Source organism: Apium graveolens, chromosome 4 (assembly GCF_009905375.1).
Source record: "Apium graveolens cultivar Ventura chromosome 4, ASM990537v1, whole genome shotgun sequence".
Taxonomy (NCBI): Eukaryota; Viridiplantae; Streptophyta; class Magnoliopsida; order Apiales; family Apiaceae; genus Apium; species Apium graveolens.
Window position 1 is genome coordinate 305,196,934 of NC_133650.1, and position 23,919 is coordinate 305,220,852.

The 23,919-nt window shown below is 33.0% G+C and overlaps 1 long non-coding RNA gene and 1 pseudogene across 1 annotated transcript; one reads left to right on the top strand and one right to left on the bottom strand.

Moving 5' to 3' along the window:
- LOC141721516 (caffeic acid 3-O-methyltransferase-like) overlaps positions 1–23,919 on the bottom strand; it is a 118,337-nt pseudogene that overhangs the window by 38,676 nt on the left and 55,742 nt on the right.
- On the top strand, positions 1,096–1,499 carry LOC141721519 (uncharacterized). The gene is made up of 3 exons (XR_012574773.1): positions 1,096–1,161; positions 1,248–1,346; positions 1,445–1,499. It is a non-coding gene; the product is annotated as an uncharacterized LOC141721519 (long non-coding RNA).

Genomic DNA, 23,919 nt, shown 5'->3' on the forward strand with positions numbered 1-23,919 from the left:
TCATTCAAAGTTTTTTTCGGAGTATATAGCCTTGGAATAAATATGACAATCTTTACTAAGGACTGCTTAATTTAATTTGTAGCTTCTTGAATGAATATGTGAAGAAGCATAAGATGGTCAACATGATTAGCTTTGTAGATCCGGGCACAATCGGTGCCATTGGATGTGGCAGTGCAGTGCAGAGGTCGCGTGAATTGTGTTCAAGATTTAAAGATTCTAGGAAAGAGCAGCATTTTCTCCTGCCGTACAATGATGTGTAAGTATTTTTACTATCCCAAGCTATTAAGCTGTTAAGCCTTGCCAGTTTTTTATTAATTTTTTTCAAGAATTTAGCTTTAATTTTGTAAGGAATGGGTTCAACTGTATAGTTAAACTCGATAATATTTGTTGAAATTTATATTAATTGCATTGGTTCATTATAAACGTAATCAAATGCCTTGACAGTTTTGAAGTTAATATAAAAGTAATCAAGTGGCTTACAGTATTTAATTGATTTTGTTACTAGATGTTAGGTTTGTTTCTAAGACGGGGGAAATTGTATAGTTCAACCTCATAATATTTGAAGTTCAAATTTGATGATAATTGTATAGGTTCAGTTTTAAAGTTGATTTATTTACTGGAATTTAAATTTTATCAGTATGAGCCTTCAATTTTTGATGTTATACCTGATCATGTTTATTACAGTAAATTACACTCTACTAGTATCACATTTTAGATTATTTTTCACAAATAGTGAGTTTAAATAATTTTTAGGTTGATTTTAATTCAATAGAAATGTAATTTTTTTTATGATATTTAAGTTGTTTGAGTGACAAAAAAGCATCAAATTTAGGCTTTACTATTTAACAAGCACCTCTGTTTATTTTTTGTAGCAACCACTGGACCCTGACAGTTGTCAATCCAGACGCAGAGGTAGTCTACTATATGGACCCTCTTAAACGCCGAATTGCAAATGGAGAATGGGTGGATGTTGTCGACAAGTAAGAGTTCACGTTATAAAATTTGATTATTAAGTCTTAACTTATAAATCTTGTCCGACCATATTTTGTAGTGGTTATTTTGTGTTTTGATATATCTCGTTTTGGTTGCAGTGCCATTAAAATGTACAAGGAGGATTTGAAAAAGGTTCCGAAGAAGAAAGTATTGTGGGAGAACATGGCGGTATTTATTTATTTTTGTGATCATATATTAATTATGTTATTAAAGGAGACTGGATATTTTAAATGATTTTATGTTTGATATTTTAGGGAGTTCCAGTGCAAACCGGGAACAAGGATTGTGGCCTGTTTGTGATGCGATACATGATGGAAATCATTCATGATAAGGAGCTGGACTTTGCTAATAAGGTGACAATTGACTATCTATGGGCCTTTTCATCCACTTTGTATTTACTCTTATAAGGGCAGAACATGTTACTTATACAAAATTTTGGATCATATTTCAGTGGCTGCGTAGATCAAACCTGGTTTACACTGAGGATGACATCAACGAGATCAGGGTTCAGTTTGCAAAATATTTTATGAAACATTGTGCAAGCTAGGTCCTCGCCTTTCTTTTCTTTTGAACTTATCGTAAACTGGATGTTTTATGTATGTAGTTGGTGACAAGTAGACTCGTTTGAATTTATCGTATGTTGACAAGTAGACTCGTTTGAACTTATCGTATGTTGACAAGTAGACTCGTTTGAACTTATCGTAAAGTGGATGTTTTATGTATGTAGTTGGTGATAAGTAGACTTGCGATAATGTATTTTGTGTTCGGTGGATTGCTGGTAGTTTGGTAGGTAGATCTGGTTGTTTTGGATTGTTGAACGGATGGACTATGGTATGGTATGGATTATGGTGTGGTAGTGAATTGGTTTTGTTTTGGCGGGGGCCTAGATTATGGTATGATTTTGTTTTGGATTATGGTATGAATTATGGTATTTTTATTTTGGCAGGGGACTGATTTTTGTGGTTTTTTATGCAGCTGGTTTTAATTAAATATGAAATTGATATGCAAAATGCATATACCTAATAAGATAATGGTTTTTTAAACTGTTGTCTATTACTTAGTAAACTGTTGTGTTACAAATGTTTCTTCAATGGTTCCCGAAAAATAATTCGTTATCTATTTTGCATTATAACACCACCCTAAAACTGTTGTCTAAAAGATACTTATATTACTACCTCTGAAAATAACTGTTGTTGTTCTATTATATAAATAATAGATGGATAAAATAACTATTGTTTGGAAAAGATATTTAAAATTGGAAAGAAAATTTAGAACTTTCTCATGACGTAAATAAACCGTTGTTTATTACTAAGAAAACTGTCATGTTAAAAATGTTCCAACAATTGTTTTTCTAAAACAACCGTTGTGTCATCCAGATTGTAACCAGTGTTAAACACTGTTGTTGAATCTCCCTTATTACAACTGTATTAACAACCGTTGTCCAACCTTCGATCACACGAGTGTTGGATAGACAACGGAAAAACTATCTTTCAGACAACGAAAAAAAAAACAGTTGTATGATTGCAAAAATGTTGTAGTGTGTCGTCGAATATGAAGAAGAGAAACAATCAATTAATATATTATTATAATTTCATTTTAATTAAAAATTATTATATATCCTTTTTTATACCTATTTAGTTGCAGAATATGAGGCGTCATCGAAAATGACGCTGAGATACTGTCAATAAATATCTTATTTTGATTTTATTCCAATTTTAAAATTATAATTTCAAAATTATTGTATATCCTTTGTTATATTATTAGAAATGCTATGTACCCAAAATTGAATCCCAAACTCATTCCAAAATTTCATGTGTCACCTGTTTATTGGTCATGGCATAATTAAATAAGATGAGCCTCATGCATTCATATCAATCATCCCAAATAGAATAGCCTAAATTGCCACATCACTAATGGGTACCCAGCACTACATTTAAAATATTGAGTGATAGAAAATGAGGCGGCATTGAAAAGAAATTTGAGAAACTGTTAATTAATATTTTATTCTAGTATTACTCCATTTTTAAATTATTTTATATCTTCTTTTATATCTCATTAGTTGCAAAATACGAGGCGTCGTCGAGGCCGAGAAATTATCAATTAATATCTTATTTTGATTTTATTCCAATTTCAAAATTAATGTATATACTAGATTATATCTTTTAGTTATAGAATACGAGACATCTCGAAAACGAAATCGAGAAACATTCAATAAATATTTTATTTTGATTTTATTCCAATATCAAATTTATTGTATATCATCTTCATACTTTTTTAGTTGGAGAATACCAGGCGTCATTTTCGACGATGCCGAGAAATTATCAATAAATAACTTATCTTGATATTATTTAAATTTTTAAAATTATTGTTTATCCTCTATTATACTTTTTTTAGTGACAAAATACGAGGCGTCGTCGAAGACGACGGCGAGTAATTATCAATAAATATCTTATTTTGATTTTAGTCAAATTTCAAAATTATTGAGAAAATATTTAAGCAAAAAATTGACATGATCTGATTTTTATAAAATGTAATTACCGAAATTGTGAACTACAAAATTTTGCATTATTTTTTAATTCACATTTTTTATTAAATATACATATTTTAGTACTTCAAATATACATATTAAGATATATATATATATAATTTTAATAAATTAGGGATATTCATTGAACATACTTCACAAACTAATATATTTTATAGTGTTTTGATTGTAGAACATAGGTGATCTCCGATTAAATAGTGGCATCCATAGAAATTTCCTACATATATACATAAAGAAAATTAAAAAAAGCTTACTTTGATGCATAACTTAAATATTTTATTTCAACAATACTTAAAAAAGTTTATTTGACATAGTACGAGATCATATTTCTAAGCCATTAAATTATGGGATATTTTATACATTTGTTTAACATATAGTGATTTCTTGGATGTACATATAGGTGTACCATAATATTATTATTACCTTAATAAGGATCGAGAATAGTGATGAATCGTGTAACATCTAAGCATTCATTTTCCATCTACACACAACAACAAAAAAGAAGGCTATAGTATTATAAGGAAGTTTGGGACCGGTGTTACATTAATATCTCAAATACAATTATATCGTTTATATCTTCATTTTTCCCATTTTCTGTTTTGTTTTTCTCCAAATCCTCCGCTACAAGATCATAAAATGTTGTCATATCGTACTTGGTTGTTGCAGTTTAATTGGTAAACATTTTGCTTGTTAATTAACAAAATAACAAATATGTACCTCCATGTGATATAACACTCAAATTTTTTCTTCCAAACTATATTTATCAAATACCTATGTCACAATACAGACATTATATGCTTATTATAAGTACAAGTTGGATTACAACATATTTGTTCTGCGTTTAACTATTCTATGGATTGCTCAAATGCATGTTTGTAACATTTGGTACAAAGTATTCTTTTAACTCAGACTCAATCCCCAAGTTTTAAATATACTTCATTTTCATCTATAATTGTTAAATCATTATATGTTTACTTAATAGCTATTTGATTCTATGATATGAAGAATATGTATGGATGAATAAAATCAGATTCGAACAATTACTTAATCATTCATTACTAATGTTCAACAAACCTAAATATATACACAAAAGTATCATATGTAATATCATATGTGAAAAAAAAAATTAATGATGTAAGGGTGCATATACAGGAGGAAGTAACAAAATGGACACGGTGAATAAAAATAATACCTACATTTTATATTTAAGTGATAGTTACTTTGTAGTTGTAGTAAAAATAATAACTGAAACTTTTTGGTGCCTGATAAAAGAATATTAGATGTGTCAATTGTGTTTCAATTTGGCCATAATTTGGTATCTATACATTTTCTTCATAAAATTGAACCACATTAATTAATTTATGCTATTGTCTAATTTGAAACTTTTGTTTTTCTCTTTTATATTAGCAACAAAAAAATAAAACTAACATTATATCACAACTTTTCGTGGCAATATTATTTGAGATACTTTTACCTAAACTTAATAACATGATTCCCGGCGAAAAATAAAATATTCAAATTATAAAAAGAAATGGTAAAATAATTTATTTGGTGCTAATCGTAAAAAAATAATAAAATTAATAAGATTTCCATAGATTCGTTAATGTTAATACGACGTGATATTCTTGGTTGTCTACCTACTGGAATTGGAAGGTTGTAGTCAAGAAATGTCACCAACCTTACCAATGGATACAATGGTGCTGGTGCATCGTGCATGTTAAAAGAACTTCATCGGAAGTTATCATGCATGTTCTAGATCAATTACGTTCTGGCCTGTTTTGGCATATATACCATCTAATCTACCGTCTGATTCAAATTTGACAAAATTAGAAATCTTGTCATCAACTTGGATCTCCACTCAACAACTATTATATATAATCATAAATTTGCAATAGGTTAATGCTTAAAATAATGTTTATGAATCACTTTAAATATAAAATAATTATTAATTTATTTTTTAATTATTTAATGTGTGTCCAGATTCCAAAATAAGTCAAATGTATCGGACAACTTGAGTAATTAACAAGCCTATTACAGACCCCAAATAGATTGGTGCATATAATAATAGAAGAGTGTTGGACCAAATGCAGTCATCATGGGTAATTAACAAGTTAATCAAATGCCCCTAATAAATTTATGCATATAATAATAGTACTTTGAATTATAAAATTAACAAAAGTCTTTAATATTATTAATATGGAACTAAGGTGTTTCAATAATCCCTCAAAATTTCTTAAAATGTTTTTATTTAAATTTATTAGCAGCATGAAAACGTGGAGGTTGGTGTTTTATCAGTTAAGCTATTAGAATTATCTAACCGGATAATGAATTGAAGTCTAGCCTGCAAAAGCCAAAAACAATTATCAAAAATCGGGAATACCGGTATTAGAGACCGGAAAAAAAAACTTGTGAAAAGTCTTTATGATCGTCAAGCGTTGGTTGGTTCGTCACAAACGACCGTGTGGGTCACACGTTAGTTGATTTTGATCCTCATTTTCAACCGAATATAACCAATCAACATGGTTGGTCGCAATTATGATTATAATCAACCAAGTACCGACCCACGGTTCATCATTTTTTCTTTTCTTTTCTTTTCCAACCGACTAAAAGTAATCGACTGATTTCGGTTGATTAAGTTTTTTGTAGGTCCCATATTCTAGCCCAACAGTCATGTGACAGTTCATATCGGATTAAAATGCAACTGAAATTGGTTGGAAAAAGATTAGTTAAAAATATAGAATAGCATTATAATTATTAAAGACCGAGATCGGTTAGAAAATGTGTGATGGAAAATGCATGGTAAATAAATGCATTGTAATGCAGTGTCGCAACGTTATTGACCGATATTAGAAAATCAAAATTTCATAAACAACCGAAAAAGTTGGTCGTTTAAGGATCGATTTGCTTTTATTTCTAATTAAAGGGTCAAAACTAACCATGTTTTAAACGACCAATTATATTAATCGTTTGTGGTCGGTTCTTCATTCATTTCCAAATCGACAAGGTCATTTGCGATCATTTTTCGGTTATTGATGACTCTTTTTTCCGGTAATCATATTTATAAGTGAAAATTAATTGTATCGACCTAAGGTACATATAGTAACCAAAAAGTCGGTCTACTGAAAGCCAGTTTAAAAATAGGGTCATGCATACACCATATTAGCTGCATCATAAACATATCTTTCCAATGGATTCGTTGGTACAGATAAAAAATAAGTTCATATGAAGATGAATAAACTTGCATGTTAGTAATGTAATTATCAGCTGCTTCAATAATGCTTACGGTTTTAAAAGCAGCCATTAAACTTGCATCTTTTACTCTATTCTTAAATGTAAGCTAATTGTCTGTACTAGGGGTGTACAGACGAACCGTTCAACCGCATCCAACCGCTCAACCGCTCGCAACTGAACCGCATTTTGCGGATAATCGCGAAACGCGGGTTGGTTGTGGATTTAAATTTTAAAAACTGCTCATTCGCGGTTTGGATGCGGTTTTAAATTTTTAAAAATCGCAAAATTGCAACCGCAACCATAACTCGCAACATATATTTAATATAAAATATATTTTCAAAAATGTAGTTGATATCATATAAATTAATAAGTATACACATTTATTAACTAATCTTAAGTTAATTTTAATACTTCATTCATAAGATTCACAATCATTATAAGATATATAACCAAAATAAATAGAAAATGTAATTAACATGTAATTTTATTTTTATCCTTTTCTTTTTTCTTTTCTCTCACCTCCATATTTTTGTATGTTTTTAATATCCTTACTCCATACGGAGCATTAGTTTGTATTTTATTTTTAAATTTAAATTTATCACGTAACTTAAACTTGAATTTATTATTATTCTGAATTTATTTTTTTGCAATTTATTAATTATTTTAAAATAAGTGGTTAAACCGCAAACCGATCCGCAATAACCGCAAATTCGCAAACGCAATTGACGCGGTTAACCGCAACCGCCGGTTGCGGATGACAATTTTCTAAAACCGCTCTTCGCAGTTTGGTTCGACTTTTACCCCAAAACTGATCCGATCCGAACCGCGTACACCCCTAATCTGTACTATCCTGTCATAATTAAAAAAAATACCAAAAATATACCTTTTTCTATTTGTTATTTCCAAGATTAACTTCATTCGTGTACAAACTGAGATTATAGAATAGATAAAAAATAAATTAAAAAATGTTGTTATTAGAGTTGAACCAAGTCATTCAGGTTCACCTATAAATCTTCATACCAGTATATGCGAGTATGAGAGATAATGAACATTTTATTTAAATTCAAACATAATTTATGAATATTTGTAGAGTTATTTAAAAAAAGTTGAACTAAGGATATTTTTAGGTAATTAATTACACACAGAGGGGGGGTTGTTAGGTAATGAATTACACACGGAGGGGGATGAATGTATTTTTATATTTTTATGCTTTTCTTGAACTATTTTGGTTGTGAACGAAGTAAATCAATTGTGGTAGTGAAATGTGTTCATTCATAAATTAAACATGCAATAATGAAGAACACAGATCTTTCAAAACTCACTTAATTTTATATTAAAATTAAGAATGTTTTGCTACAAAATATCTAGACTTTTTGTTGATAAAGAGCTTAGCTTCTTTCTTGAGAGAATACAAGGGTTCCTGATCTAAAAATCTATATTGCTTTTAACAAAGGACCAGTATTAACTTCATAATTTAGTTAACTGCTGGTTTACAAAGTGTATAATAAGACATGCTATTAATTTTAGTAAACTGTCACTTGTCATTTCCATTTTAGGATAAGTGTATCTTCCATTTCTAGATTACCATATCTTTGCATACTGTGTTAACTTTGATCTTCCTTTGTCAGTTAATCTTCACCCTTGATCTTGAACACTCTTCAAACTACTTTTTGTAGACTTGTCAATCCAGGTGGTTGGATTGTTTGTTGATTGTAAAACTTGGATATTGAACTGGTCTGCAATTTTGTACTTTGAGATTTTACCTCGAGATCTTCCAGTTTAGTCCATAGAGAACTTGACATCTCGATAAGTATATTGGCTTATCAAGATCTCTAATACTCCATAGTTAATTTTGACTTGTAGAGGTCTCTGAGATCTCTATAAGAGAATTTAGCTTGTCGAGATCTCTAATCTTCATATCTTCACTTTGACTTATCAATATTTATGAGTTCTCTAGTGGCCTATTAACTTATCGATAACTCAGAGTTCTCTAGTCAAATTTGACTTGTAGATAACTCAGAGTTCTCTAGTGAATTTTGGCTTATCGATATCTTTGAGTTCTCTAGTGGAATTTGACTTATCGATAACTCAGAGTTCTCTAATGAATGTTGACTTGTCGATAACTCTGAGTTCTCTAATGAAGAAATGACTTATCGATATCTCCAATCTTCATGTCTTCAATTTGGCTTGTCGATATCTCTGAGTTCTCTATTAGCTTTCCTGACTTCTCGATAAGTCATTTGGAGTTCTCGAGTAACTTCTCTATAACACTAAATTCGTGACTTGTAGAGATCTTTGACTTAAAATATTTTTATCCAAACAGATTTATTCAACTCCAAGCTTCTTCATAATTCTTCTGGGGCATGATCTTCTTGATCTTCTTCCAGATATAATCCTTAAGCTTGATACTATTTAAATAAAAAGACTCCAGTCTGCTCTTTTACATTTTTATAGACTTTAAATGTTACAAGTACAAATCCAAACTAAGATTACAATACAACTAACTTACGGTTGTCAATTTGACTTAGTCTTGTTAAAGTACAGGCATATCTTGCACAACAATCTCCCCCAATTTGTCAGAAGATCGCTTAACATAAATTCATGCCTGTTAACAAGACTAACCCCAAGTTAAAATGGAAAATGAAATTAATACATAAGACTTGACAGAATTACAACTTTTATACATTAGAAGATTTATAGAGTTTGAATGGTTACAAGTATCAGGTAAAGACATTTTTTAATTCTGTTTCTTCTCTAAGGAGATCCTTTAGATGATCGAGAATTTCAAGTTCTTCTACTATAGGTGTCCCACTTAGAGCTTCTATAAGTTTTTGTCTTGCTACCTTTGGATAACCAATGTCTAGTAAATCAATCCTAAATCTTAAGAATCCACCAACCTTGATGTTTAGAAATTTCCCATCCTTAGAGATTCTACTCATCCCTTTGGCCTTGAGCTCTTATGATCTTTTAATGAACATCTCAATTTCCTCATCATACTTCCTCACTCTTTATTCAGATTCAGCCTCATTTCTTTTTCTTCTTTCCTCCCTTATAATCAGCCATTCAGCTAGAACTAATCTCCATGCCCTTGTAGCAGTATCCTTGTCCTTTAGCAAACTTATCATTCTCTTAATTCATGTGGGAGAAAGAGAATCCATTAAATCACAGCTAAGAAAGGTGAAAGACCCATCTTCATAGTAAATTTTAACTTCCCTTAGAGATACAACCCAGACTCTAACTATTTCTTCAGCTAGATATTGGAAATAATCTTCATCTGAGATGCACCAATTTAAAGGTAGAAAGTCACTTTACTTGAAGCAGTTCCAGATGGCCCTTTCAGTAACTTCACCTTTTTCAGTAGACTTGGCCTTCTTAGGTTTTCTCCCAACAGTCTTGAAATGAGTTTTGTGTGATGGTTTGACAGAGGGTAGGACTAGGATTTTCTTTAGAGATGTTTGGCTTGTGGTGATTGGAATTTTAAGGAAAGAGTTAGCAGTTTGTCTGTATAGAAATTTGGGCTTTGAGGTTTGAGATGGTTTGATATTTGAGATAGTTGATTTTGAAGATTGAGTTAAAGGTTGAAAATTTCTGCTCATCATCATCCTCATCTTTCCTTAGATTGTACTGAGTGTTTGGCAACATGGTGTCAGGATTCAAGAGATACATGTCCAAGATTTTTATCATTTCAACATCCTCAGGCTTCTTGTTCTTTTTATGCTTCAAGTCAGACTGCAATGTCATGATCAGCCTCATGTTTTATCTAACACAGTGTTTGGGAACAATGAGATGCCTTGCTTGACTGGTTGTTGGACAGACATAAACTACTCCTTTGTGTGGATGTAGATAGGCTTCTGGGAAAACTGCTATCTGTGCATTTTTGAGCTCTTGGAGTAGTTGAGTGTCTTCTTGAATCACTAAATTTACTCTGTCAATCATTACATCCAGTTCAGATGCTCTTAAGGTTTGAAGATATGGAAGAGTCACCTGGAGACATCTGTCCACACCATCATTATTGATGTTCATGACAATCCTTTTCTCTAGGAAGTTATCAACTTTCACGACCACTGCTCTTATAAAATTGATGTTCTTGCCCAAAGCTTTCTTGCAAGTCATATATTTGTGTTGTAGAGATACTCTTAGTGCTGCAAGAAGGTCATTGAATTCCTGATCTTAATTAGGTCCTTCTGCAGCCCTTAGTAGTCTTTCTTTTCCAACATCAACTTTAGCACCCGAGCTTTGTCCCACCTGAAAAGTCTCTTTAGATTGTGTCTTAGCATCCCTATATTTTGCAATCCTAGCCTCAATCTCCCCCTTAGTCTTGGAAACAGGAATGAGTAGGGGAGTTGGAATTTTTTGTCTAATTTGTTCAGGTAAAGTAGGCAGTGAAATGTTGAGCTTCCCCATTTTTGACGATAATAAATTATGAATATTATTTTCAGTTTAATCATATTTGTCTATATAAAATTAGACATCTTATGTCTATCATTAAATTTAAGAGGTTTTCAATAACACATCGGTTGATTCGAAATCAGCATTTTGGCAAGGACATGTGACAATTTCTAAGCTCCCTCGCAAGCACACAGCACACTCATCATCATGGTCTCCAAAAATTTTGTAGTCCGTCACCGGAAGTTGATTCTTAATCTGCTGGTTGTGGGACATCGGACGCGGTACCTGTGATGTAGTCCAATTAAAACTGTAATTTTCTTCGCTTGTAATATCATTAGTAACCTTTATTAATAAGCGAAACCCCTTTTAAGTGGTACATAAATTTTGGTTTCACTAATTTTTGGTAAATTTTGGTTTTACTAATTTTTGGTACCACCAACTTTTGGTTTCACTTATTCATTCATGTATGTATATCTTAAAATTTTATTTTTTATGTCTTTTAACTATACTAAAACTTTTATAACCATCCTTTATTATGTATAACTTATATTTCTACGTGTCTTATGATTCTATTAAATATGATTTAATTTTTGTTATCTTATACATGTCTTATCCTATTAAGTTTGATTTTATTTTTGTTTCATCCTTTTGAATTTAACCTTTGTATTCCTAATTTTCTTATGTATTGCTAATTCAATATATTATACGACTATAATAAAAGTAATTTTATCTTTTTAACTTTTTTGAATCATATGATTTTTTAATATAATTATTAAAATTCCATTGTAATTATACTTTTTGATTTCTAAACAAGGGCGGATGTATCCTTTCTTCAGTGGGTGGAGAGGACCCCACTGACATAAGATATAAAAAAATTTTAAGTCAGAAACCCACTACCAAAAAACCAGGAACCCACAAATATATATAAGTCTACTCCAGCCCAGCCCATTAGTTTAAGAAATAGAATAGCCCAAAAGTCATAATAGCCCACTAAATCAAATTAACCTGTTGCAAGCCGAATTAGATATCAATTCTGAAAATTCTACCAAACAAAACTAAACTACGTATATTGTTTTCAAAAAAAAAACTAAACTACGTATATATTAAAACTAAGCCGAATTATTGTATTTTTTCTGTGTAAGGAACCTACTGAAAAAAAATTCTGGATCCGCCACTGTTTCCAAACAACACCCATACCATCTTAATTCCATATATAAATATAGATACACTCCTACTTGAAAATATATTGTTTTTAGCTGTTTGGATTTAATATAATTAGTAGAATCCTGCTTTGATTATACTTCTTAATTTTTAAGTATCACCTATGTATTCTTCTTTAATTTATATATGACTTATAATATTATATGTATTATTTTACGCGTTTTTTAATTGCAATTCTTATATTAATTTCAACATAGTTGTACGATGCCCGAAAACTAGATGTCCGAAGATACATATTAGCGTGTAATAGTGGTTAAAATACCGACGAACTTATGCGTACTAATATTTTGTTTGAACTATACAACTGTTTCTTATGCGTAATCACTGTAATTAAAATTTTGAGTTTTCTGAATACGAGTGTTCAACATGCGTATCATATAGTAAAAGAAAATTATAAGAACATGCATGTTCGACATGTTTATTCCTATATATATACAAAACATGCATTTTCGTGATATATTATTTACATTCATGTTTAGTGGGTATACTGGGCAATCTTTCCCGACAGCTGGATAGTTTAGGTTGGGTTTTCAAATTAAAATTAGAAATTTTGACATTCTTATGATTTTTAAAAATTAATTAATCCGTGTTTCGCACGGGTTATCTAGTATATGTAATAGTAGTTATAGAGAAGTATCAAACATCTGGTGATTGTTTAGGCATAGTTGAACAGAAAACAACGGAATTTCTTATTTTATTAGCAAGATAAATCGATCGAAATATTACAACTGCAATATATCTCAATCGAAGAGCTCACTTTACACATAAAGCTCTTTACTTGCAAAATTCCATAATCCAAAATATTAAAAGCACAGCACAGCTTGTTAAAACGTTTGAATCCTGCACGTTTAGCTAATGCATCAAACTCTTTTTCAGTCCTTTCTCTTCCACCAGGAATATCTATCAACATATACACTACAAGAAAACAGGGTAAAACCGACCGGACATAATCGACCGACGTCGATTTGGTCACCTTAAAACCGACCGACGTCAGTGGTCAGTTATATGCCAACTAAACGACACCGTATCGATGGCGTGGCACACATAAAACCGACCATCCACTGGTGGTCGGTTTTATTGAAAAAAAAACGACATCGTTTTGCTGATGTGTCACATTTAAAACCGACCACCTTCATGTGGTCGGTTATATACACAAATTCAGCAGGTTAAAATCGACCTAATATGGTGGTCGGTTTTGTAGAATAATAAAAAATTAATTTAAAGTACAAAAAAAGTACCCGTTATAGAGAAAACGGTATCATTTTATTCTTCTGCCTAAAACCGACCGCTGACGGTCAGTTTTAACCTAGTTTTTTTTAATTTTTTTGTTATATCCCTCATTTCTTGATTTTTGCCAAAAAATTAAAAAAAACAAAGGATTGAAGTGGAGGAGTTTCAGAAAATTGTAAGTTATTTCCATATTTTGTAATAATTTGTGTGTGTGTGTGTTTATGTTGGTGGTGTATGTATTAAATGTTGTTGTATGTATTTAATGTTTTTATTTTTTTTATATAATGTTTGTTGTGAGAATTGAAGTTTGGTAGTAGATAATTTGTAAGTTAGTTTCATTTATTGTAATTATAGTGTGTGTGTTTGTGTGTTTTATGAAATACATGAATAAATATGAGATTAATGATAAATTATTTGTTAAATATGTTTTTTTTAATTTTAAAAAATATTATTGTAGATGGAAACCATTGATCGAAGTTGGATTGGTAATCAATTGCAAAGCGATAAAATTTCATTGACCCCGGAATATAGAATTGGTGTAGAAATTTTTTTAAAATTTGCTAGCGAAAATGGAATGGAAGATGGTACAATGAAGTGTCCTTGTAAACGTTGTAAAAATTTGAATTACCGTGTGGACGTCGCACGGTGAAAAAATAGGAAGAAAACGTAGTCGAACATCACATCGCCGTTATTGTGTTCGGGAACCTTCGAGAGTAGAAGAACCGGTAGATTTGAATGCGATGTTACATGATTTAGCCGATGAAAATTATCAATTTTATGAAACTACGGATACGGAAACTATGAATATAGAAGAAGCTCCAAATGACAGTGCTAAAAAATTGTACGAGGTTATTGTTGAAAATGGAGCACCTATTTATCCCGGCAATACAAAGTACACAAGATTAAGCTTTACCATCAAATTATTGGAATTCAAAAATAACTCGCATTGTAGTAATAAAGCTTTTGATAGATTGCTTAAACTTCTTACGGATGTGTTACCAAAAAAACATACATTACCCGAAAGTTATTATGCAATGAAAAAAATTATGAAGGATTTGAGGGTTGAATATGAAAAAATTGATTTATGTGAGAATGATTGTATGTTATTTTATGGAGATGACAAGGATAAATTTGTGTGTGATATATGTGGTGAAGATCGTTATCGGGATGTTTCTAGGAAAGATGGTAAAAAATAGCAAAAAAAATCTTAAGACGCTTTCCTTTGATCCCTCGATTACAGCGCTTATATATGTCGGGACATACATCCGATCACATGAGATGGTACAAAATAGACATGTGAAAGATGGAGAAATAAGTCATCCCGCGGATGGAGAAGAGTGGAAAAATTTTGACCGTCAGTATCCTTCATTTGCTCAAGAGATTCGTAACATAAGGCTCAGTCTTGTGACCTATGGTTTCAACCCTTTTGGCCCTACCGGGAAAAAAAACATATAGTGTGTGGCCCGTGGTGATAGTTGTCTACAATCTTCCACCATCGATGTGTATGAAAAAGCCTTATATGTTCATGACCGATATAGTTCCGGGTTCAAATAGTATTGGAAAAGATATTAACGTTTGTCTAAGGCCTCTCATCGATGAATTGAAGTTATTGTGGAATACCGGGGTGAAGACATACGACCAATCTTTGAAACAAAATTTTACAATGAGAGCGGCTATTCTGTGGACAATTAGTGATTATCCCACTATGAGTATGATAAGTGGGTGGTCGGGAAAAGGAAAGATGGGATGTCAAGTGTGTCTGAAGCGTGCAAGGGTTTCAATTAAAATATTGTGGAAAATGTAGTTTCTATGGCACGAACCGAATATTCCTTGAATCAAATGATCCACTCTGTCAAAAAAGTAATTTGTTTGATAACGAAGAAAGAAGATTGTTTCGTGGTCGTTTGTCCGGTGAGGGTGTTAAGGAATTGCTTGATGGTTTAGTTTTTCCACCACCCGGAAAGACTAATTCGAAGGCAAGGAGTGTCGGATACGGGGAAGAGCATCATTGGACTCATGTCCCAATCTTTTACGAACTCCCTTATTGGTCATCACATAGTTTATGATATTCAATTGACATCATGTATACAGAAAAAATGTTTTTGAAAACATTTTTTTTACTATTGTCAATGCGGCAAAGTCAAAAGATCATAAAAAAGCAAGAGCGGATTGCAAGCATCTCGGGGTGTTACCACATTTGTGGATCGATGAGAAAGGAAAGTCACCTAAAGCACCTTATTCCCTTACTAGAAAATAATGTAAACTTTTGTGTGAATGGATTAGTTCACTAAAACTTCCGGATGGTTATTCCTCAAATATATCACGTTGTTGCAATGTTGAGGAGTGTACATTTTATGTATTCAAATCGCACGATTGTCACATTTTTCTTCAAAAATTATTGCCTCTCGCAATTCGTGAACTTCTACCAGCGCCTATTGCCGATGCAATCACGATAATTTCTAACTTTTTCAAAGATTTATGTTCATCCGTGGTTACAAAAACCGACTTGGAAATACTGGAAAAATCGGTTATCAAAGCGTTGTGTTTGTTGGAAACGATTTTTCCTCAAAGTTGGTTTGATTCGATGGAACACTTGGTTGTACATTTAGCCGAAGAAATTAGACTTGCTGGACCTGCTTATTGGCATTGGATGTATCCGATTGAACGTTTGTTGGGAAAATTAAAACAAAAAGTCGGCAATAAAGCAAGGGTTGAGGGGTCAATTGCCGAACGATATATGGAGGAGGAGATTTTTAATATTTGTTCTTTTTATTTTGTCTCTGACACGATCCATAATAAGGTACGTCGTAACGAGGTTTTGTTTGATGTGCAAAATTCCGAGAATTTAGAAGTGTTCAAATATCCAATTCAATCTCTTGGAAAGGAAGGAACTCAATACATGAGTGATGATGAACGAGAGTTAGCGGAAGAATATGTTCTTTTAAACTCTCCTGAAGTTCAACCTTATCTAAGGTACCAAATCTTACTTTAAAAAATATGCGTAATAATTTTTGTTAATAACACATGCATGATCTTACTTTATATTGTAGGAAGTACCAAGATCCTGTTATGCGACAACGCCCGGAAACAACACCTCGAGATTTAGATTGTGTTGTCAAAAGTCGATTTAAAACTTGGTTTAAACAAAAGGTATTTATCTATTTTTAATTTGCATGATTTTTTTTAAAATTCTTATAATTACAATGTCTCATCGATTTGAATTATTTTTAGGTTGATAAAGATGAGGTGGAAGGACCTCGTTTTAGGGACTTACTTGAAGGGCTGGTATTAAAAGTTATGACTTTTGAGACTTGTCAAGTTAATGGATATAAATTTTCAACAAAATCTGCATCTAGTTCTGGTATTGTTGTTAAAGGAAATTTGCACGGAAATAATCCTGATTATTATGGTCAACTACAAGAAATTATTAGACTTATTTATTAAGGATGCAATCATGTATATTTGTTCAAATGTATATGGTTTGATAGTGTTGGTAATGGTGTGAGAATTGATAAGAATCGTGTGATTACAATTGATATGACTTCAAGATTGAAGTCAAATGAGATTTTTATTTTAGCTAGTCAAGCCTCACAAGTATATTATGCTCCCAGTGTATTGGATCCAAAAGCGAAAATATATACGGTGGTCAAATCTAAAAGTTGAACGATTGATGAATCTATCGTTGCGCAAAATGATATAGAGGACGCTTTTTAGGAAGATAGATCTAGTGCATCGACCTCGTTTTCGCTCTTTGTCGATTTTGCACAATATGGACAAATACCGTTTATTCGGCGTGAAGAAGAAGAAGAAGACGAAGAAGTCGAAGAAGATGATTTGAAGGATGTTAGGAATATGTATATTAGTTTGATGATAAGTTAAACAAAACACTTAAGTAGAAATCTAGTGTTTGTAGCCTCAACGGTTAAGACCATTCTGGCTATCCGTTGAAGGAGTAGCTTTACTTAGAAATAAGTTTTGTATTGTAGCACATTTCATTCTCTGTATTTAAGTTGTAATTCTTAGATATTGTGGGAAATTATCAGTCATGTTGACTACTAGTGGATATGCAAATAGGAGGACTAATTATAAATATTCTATGTCTTGTAATTTTGTATAAGTGAAGTAGTATCAACTGATAGTAAAGACCTTCAACGGATGAGAAACAAAGCTTCAACGGATGTCTCTAAAGCTTCAACGGATAACATCCATCAACGGATGAGTACATCAACGGATAAAGCTTCAACTGCTAATGTATCGACGGATAAAGCTTCAACGGATAAGGCATCAACGGATGAAAACTTCAACGGATGCTTAGTTCAGTAGCAGTTGATAGTGACAATTCATAAGCTGATAGAGGCACATGGGTTGACAGAGACAAACTGGAATGTGGCAGCCTCTAGGAGGAATCAAGAAAATGCAGTATTTCCATTCTGGTGCAAACAAGGAAGTATTCAAAGATTCAGCTAAACCTAAATTACACTGGATAGAGAAGTGAAGAAGAAACATGTGAAGAGCCTTTTAATTGTATTTTACAGTTTTGTCTTCACTTGTAAACTTGGTGATATATAAACCAAGTGGCAGCTAGTAATTAGATGGTGAATTTTCCAGAGCTGTTTAGAAAAATTCAGAGAGAAAATCATCTAGTTTGTACTAGGACGCAGCTGTGATTTAATTCTTTGAATCACAGATTTTCTGAAATAACACATCTCTGGTGGAACAACAAATCCACCAGAAAAGTTTTTTAAGTTCTTTGTGTTCTTTACATTTGTGTTTGAATATATATTTGTCTGTATTAGCTTCAATCAATTCACACACATTTGCTCACTAAAACACTTAGCCTTAGAAACTGCTAAAAACTTGAAAAAGTTTTGAGATTTACATTCAACCCCCCTTCTGTAAATCTCATTGTTAGTTCACTGGGAATAACAATTGGTATCAGAGCAAGCTCTTAACATACCAAGAGTTTAAAGATCTATTCTGCTAACATCATGAGTAAGAAGGATATTGGTGTAAAGATTCCAATCCTGGAAAGAGATAACTATCATCACTGGAAAGTGAAGATGCATTTACATCTTTTCTCTCAAGATGAAAGCTATATCAACTGCATTGAAAATGATCCTCACATCCCTCACAATGTGGCCACAGCTGCTACTGCAACAGTTGCTGTTGGACAGTCTATTCCCAAGCAAAAAGCGGAATGGACTGTTGAAGATATTGAAGAGGTTCACAAGGACAAGAAAGCCATGAACATTCTGTTTAATGGCCTAGATCAAGATATGTTTGACAATGTCATTAACATCCAAACTGCTAAGGAAATTTGGGATACTGTGCAACTTATCTGTGAAGGCACTGAGCAAGTTAGAGAAAACAAAATGCAGCTTCTCATTCAACAGTATGAATATTTCCATTTTGAAGAAGGAGAATCATTGAATGATACCTTCAACAGATTTCAGAAACTGTTGAATGGATTGAAGCTGTATGGCAGACTGTACCAAGTCAAGGACTCCAATTTAAAATTTCTGAGGTCTCTACCAAAGGAATGGAAGCCTGTGACTGTTTCTCTAAGAAATTCTCAAGATTATAAGGACTTCACACTTGAAAGATTGTATGGAATTTTGAAGACCTATGAACTAGATATGGAGCAAGATGAGCTGTTGGAAAAGGGAAAGAGAAAAGGAGGATCAGTTGCACTTGTAGCTGACAATGAGAAGATTGAAGCCAGGAATGAGGAAAGGACAATACCAAATCTCAAAATTGGCACAAGCAAATCAGAATCAAGCAAGGGAAAGGAGCAAGTAGCTGAGGATGAAGACAATTCCAGTCAAGATGACTCTGATGATGTTGATGAACATCTGGCTTTTCTGTCCAGGAGGTTTGTAAAGATGAAATTCAGGAAAAATCCAAAATTCACTAAGTCAAACAAGAACATGGTGGACAAATCTAAGTTCAAATGTTATAACTGTGGCTTAAGTGGACACTTTGCAAATGAGTGCAGAAAACCATCCTCTGATAAGAAAAATTTGAGCAAGTTGATTACAAAAAGAAATATTTCGATTTTCTCAAACAAAAGGAAAGAGCCTTTCTAACTCAAGATGAATGAGCAGCAGATGGAGCCAATGAAGATGATGATATGGAATATGTCAACCTAGCCCTGATGGCTAATTCTGATGAAAATGAAACTAGTTCATCAAGCAACCAGGTAATTACTACTGATCTCTCTCAGCTTTCTAAGGTTGAATGCAATGAAGCCATAAATGATATGTCCAATGAATTATATCATTTGCGTGTTTCCCTTAAATCACTAGCTAAAGAAAACACAAGAATCAAAGAGAATAATTTGTTTTTAAGTGATAGGAATGTTGTGAGCTTGAAAAGATTAAAATTAAATGCTTGATTGTTGAGAGCGAACTAGAAGAAGCTGTTAAGAAAGTAGAAATTCTTTCTAAACAGTTAGAAAGTGAGCAAGAGGTAATCAAGGCCTGGAAAACATCTAGGGATGTTAGTGCTCAGATTGTCAAGGTACAGGGAATTGAATCATTCTGTGAGAATGCCTGGAAGAAAAACAAAAAGGAGTTGGAATTAATTGATGGATTGTCAACGGATGTGGAATCAACGGATGATGAAAGTTATCCGTTGAAGGAAGAAAAAGAGCATCCGTTGGAAGCTCATCAATTAAAACAGGCAAGTGATTCTAAAAAGAAAAATCTCAATAAGAAGGTTGATTCAACTTTCAAGAACTTTGTCAAAGAAGGAGGTAGCACATCCAAAGATGCCAGTAAGGTGAATATAGGACACATGACTTTAGATCAGTTGAAAAATAGGCTTAAATTGGTTGAGGATAAAAAGTAAACTAAAAGAAAATCTAATAGAAATGGGAAGGTAGGGATTAATAAACAGAACAATTACACACCTGATAAGTATGCTCCTAGAAACAGCTGTGTGCATTGTAAAAGTGTTAATCATCTATCTGATAACTGCAAATCTATTAAGAATGCTCCCATACCTTTAACTCCCCCCATGCCTAACATGTCTATATCACCTCTGCATGCTATGCCTGTTATGTCTCATCAGAATCCTCATGCACATTTTGCAAACATGCCATATGTTAATAATCCTTATTTTAAGGCATTCAGTATGCCTCAGATGCCATACAACATGCCTATGTGGAATAATATGTTTGCACAATCTATGCCTTATCAAATTCAATCAAATGTGCTAAATGATTCTGTGACTAACCCTACACTTCACCCAACTACATCTGAGACCAAGGTTGACCCAAAGTTACCTAAGTCAAAAGATGCAGGAGGAATGAAGTCTAGGAAAAAGACTAACAAGGCTGGACCCAAGGAAACTTGGGTACCAAAATCAACTTGATTGATTTTGTTGTGTGCAAGGAAAAAGGAGGAATCTATGGTACTTGGACAGTGGTTGCTCAAGACACATGACAGGAGATTTCACCCTGCTCACAGAGTTTAAGGAGAGAGTTGGCCCTAGCATAACCTTTGGAGATGACAGCAAAGCGTTCACTATGGGATATGGCTTAATTTCAAAAGAAAATGTCATCATTGATGAAGTTGCATTAGTTGATGGTCTCAAACACAATCTATTGAGCATCAGTCAACTATGTGACAGAGGGAATACTGTTTCCTTCAATTCTGAAGCCTGTGTTGTCACAAGGAAGAAGGACAACAAATTGGTTCTAACTGGAGTTAGAAAAGGGAACATGTACTTAGCTTACTTCAACTCTACAGATTCAGAATCAATTACTTGTCTTCTCAGCAAAGCAAGTCCAGATGAAAGTTGGCTATGGCACAAGAAGCTGTCCCATTTGAATTTCAAGACAATGAATGATCTAGTCAAAAAGGACTTAGTTAGAGGAATCCCTCTAGTGGAATTCATAAGGGATGGACTGTGTGATGCTTGTCAGAAAGGAAAGCAAAAGAAAGCATCATTCAGTAAGAAGCTTGAATCAGCAATTGATGAACCATTACAACTGCTACACATGGATCTTTTTGGACCAGTCAATGTATTGTCAATTTCAAGGAAAAGATATTGTCAGGTGATTGTAGATGACTTCTCAAAGTTTTCATGGAATTACTTTCTTGGATCAAAGGATGAAGCTTGTGAAATCATCATCAATAATATCAAGCAAGTGAACAATCATCCAGATTTCAAAGTAAGGAATATTAGGAATGACAATGGAACTGAGTTCAAGAATTCAACCATAAAGTTGTTCTGTGAAGAAAATGGGATCATGCATGAGTTCTCAGCTCCAAGGACTCCACAACAAAATGGTGTGGTGGAAAGGAAGAACAGATCACTAATTGAAGCTGCAAGAACAATGCTTGAAGAGTCAAAACTCCCAACATACTTTTGGGCTGAGGCTGTTAACTGTGCATGTTACACTCAGAATATTTCTCTAATTAATCAGGCAAAAGGCATGACTCCTTATCAATTGTTCAAGAGAAGAAAACCAACTTTAAACTTTCTGCATGTCTTTAGTTGCAAATGCTACATTCTAAGGAATCAACCTGATCACAAAGGGAAGTTTGATGCAAAGGCTGATGAAGGAATATTTGTTGGTTATTCTGCAGGAAAATCATATAGGGTCTACAATCTAAGAACCAACATTGTCATGGAATCTGTGCATGTTGTGTTTGATGATAAAAAGATTGATGGACTAACAGATGAGGGACATCATGAAGGACTCAAATTTGACAACATTGAGATATATTGTGATGATAGTGAAGATGAGAATGATGGAGAAGGCACCTCGAAAAGAATTCAGAATCTGCCTTTGAATAATGCACAGAATGCTGCATCCGTTGAAAGTCACAATTCAGCTTCCGTTGATAGAAGTAATGTAGCATCCGTTGAAAGATAAAGTGCATCATCTGTTGAAGTTAATAATGAAGCATCCGTTGATCACAGTCTGTCAACGGATAATCATTTCACCTCATCAGTTGATAGAACTCCCAATTCCTTTCAAAGGATCAGCAACTCAGGGGGAGTTTCAACCAATCAACACTCTATCTCACATCATGACAATACTGAGGCAACCTCATCTAGAGCTAATCTACCACCTCAAAGGAAATGGACCAAAAATCACCCTTTTGAACTGATCATTGGTGATGCTACATCTAAAGTGCAAACTAGAAGAGCTACTCAAGATGAATGTCTGTATAGTAGCTTTCTATCACAGGAGGAACCTAAGAGAGTGGAAGAAGCTCTATTAGATCCAGATTGGATTTTAGCAATGCAAGAGGAGCTAAACCAATTTGAAAGGAACAAAGTATGGAAGCTAGTACCCAAGCCAAAGAACAAGAGTTCTATTGACACAAAATGGGTATTCAGAAACAAGATGGATGAAAATGGCATTGTCATAAGGAATAAAGCCAGATTGGTTGCAAAAGGCTATTCTCAACAAGAGGGAATAGATTTTGATGAGACATTTGCTCCAGTTGCCAGACTTGAAGCCATCAGAATCTTTCTAGCCTATGCAGCCCATGCCAATTTCAAGGTCTGTCAAATGGATGTCAAGAGTGCATTTCTGAATGGGGAATTGGAGGAAGAAGTTTATGTAAGCCAACCTCCAGGATTTGAAGATCCAAATTTTCCAGACCATGTGTATTATCTGTTGAAAGCACTCTATGGACTAAAGCAAGCACCTAGAGCCTGGTATGAGACTTTGTCAAAATTTCTTCTAAATAATCACTTCACAAGAGCACTGTTGACAAAACTCTTTTCTCTAGAAATGTTAATGGCTCTATAATACTTGTTCAAATTTATGTAGATGATATTATATTTGGTTGTACAGATGATAAGCTTTGTAAAAAGTTTGCTAAATTAATGCAAAGTAAATATGAAATGAGCATGATGGGAGAGCTAACTTATTTTCTTGGTTTACAAGTTAAACAAGTTAGTGGTGGAATTTTTATTAGTCAAACTAAATATATTTATGATCTTTTAAAGAAGTTTGACTTAACGGATTGTTCATCTACAAAAACTCCCATGGCCACTGCCACCAAGCTTGAATTAAACAAGGCTGAAAAGTCTGTAGACATTTCAAGTTATAGAGGTATGGTTGGCTCACTTTTATATTTAACTGCTAGTAGACCTGATATAATGTTTTCTACATGTCTCTGTGCTAGATTTCAAGCTGACCCTAAAGAGTCTCACTTAGTGGCTATTAAAAGGATTTTCAGATATCTCAAAGGGACTCCAAATCTAGGAATTTGGTACCCTAGAGAGTCTGGTTTTGATCTAATTGGCTACTCAAATGCAGATTATGCAGGTTGTAAAATAGACAG